The sequence below is a fragment of the Frankliniella occidentalis genome, unplaced genomic scaffold (assembly GCF_000697945.3).
Source record: "Frankliniella occidentalis isolate FOCC.00 unplaced genomic scaffold, Focc_3.1 Scaffold40, whole genome shotgun sequence".
NCBI classification, from domain to species: Eukaryota; Metazoa; Arthropoda; class Insecta; order Thysanoptera; family Thripidae; genus Frankliniella; species Frankliniella occidentalis.
Genome location: NW_026267170.1, coordinates 348,491 through 349,690, shown reverse-complemented (window position 1 = coordinate 349,690; position 1,200 = coordinate 348,491). Strand labels below are relative to the sequence as shown.

General features: G+C 70.0%; 1 protein-coding gene and 1 long non-coding RNA gene across 3 annotated transcripts in view; both read left to right on the top strand.

Annotated features, from left to right (window-relative positions):
* Window positions 1-1,200, top strand: part of LOC113213284 (bumetanide-sensitive sodium-(potassium)-chloride cotransporter) — a gene marked incomplete at its 5' end in the record, with an annotated part of 24,979 nt that overhangs the window by 8,088 nt on the left and 15,691 nt on the right.
* Window positions 7-1,194, top strand: LOC113213285 (uncharacterized). Its single transcript, XR_008011026.1, has 3 exons — window positions 7-223; window positions 294-887; window positions 933-1,194. It is a non-coding gene; the product is annotated as an uncharacterized LOC113213285 (long non-coding RNA).

Here is a 1,200-nt window from a genome sequence, read left to right as displayed (position 1 = left end):
CCCGAATACCCGGCTACCGGGGGTAATATCCGACTGGCTGGGGGGCGGAGCAGAGGATGCAACGACACGACGCACCTCCGTACTCCTGAACGGGGAAGGGAAGGGTTGGATATAAAAGACTTGACGTCGCCGCCTCTGGCAGTAGTCCCTAGTCAGAGCCCGCCGCACGGCTTGCACCCGGAGGAGCCCGAAGATGACTCCATGGCTTGGAGCGCTGCTCCTGGTGAGTAACCTCGCCACCTGGGACATGAAATACTTGAACAGGACAGCCTTGCCGACGCCGTGGCTTCCAGGTCGCAGCTGCCGAGGCGACGCCTTGGTACCCTGGCCCGACCACCGCGCTGTCGCCGCCCGCGCCATCGCCGCCCCCGCCCGCGGCCGCGCAGTCCCCGTACCCCAACTTGTGCGGCTCCACCCTGGACGCGGCCTCCACCTCGTGGGCCCAGGCTGTTCCGAGCTTCCCGCCCACGGCGCCCGCCGAAGCCGATCTTCACCTCGACCTCAGCGAGCTCGCGCCGGCGGTGGGCAGCGCTCTCGGCACCGCACTGGGGGCCGCCGTGAACCCCGTGCCGCGGCGAGGCACGCGGCCTTCCTCTGACCCGGGCGTGGGGTACATGGTGGGCATCTACATGCAGCCCGTACGGCTGCCCATCGGGCCGCCCCTCGGGCCGCCCGTCCACAGCGCCAGCCGAGGGGTGCAGGCAGGCGAGAACCTCGGCGAGGAGCAGGGGCTGTCCCTCCTGGACGACACGCTCCTCCAGCAGTTGGGGGACATACTCACGGAGTACGAGGACGATGACGAGAATGAGGCCCCGGGTAGAGCGGGGCCCAGCCGTCTGATCGTGGAGGACGTGCGGCCCGCTTGGCCCTCTGTGCACCTCGGCGAGGTGGTGCTGGTGCGGCCCGCTTGGCCCTCTGTGCACCTCGGCGAGGTGGTGCTGGGAGATGCGCTAGACGCAGCCGGCGCCGGCGCAGCAGCTTCGCCCGCCGAGCCTCGACAGCTCCACCACGCCCTCGGGGCGCCAGGGGAGCGACACCGCCGTCCGGCTGGTCCGGGACCGGCACCCTGGAACCCCTTTCACCTCCCGGCGACGACCGCGGCCGCCGCGGGACAGGACCAGCCGCCCACTCGGGTGCTGCGTACCGCCCTTGTGCCATCGACACCGTATTCTCGCCGACGACGTTTCCTCTCTTAACAAA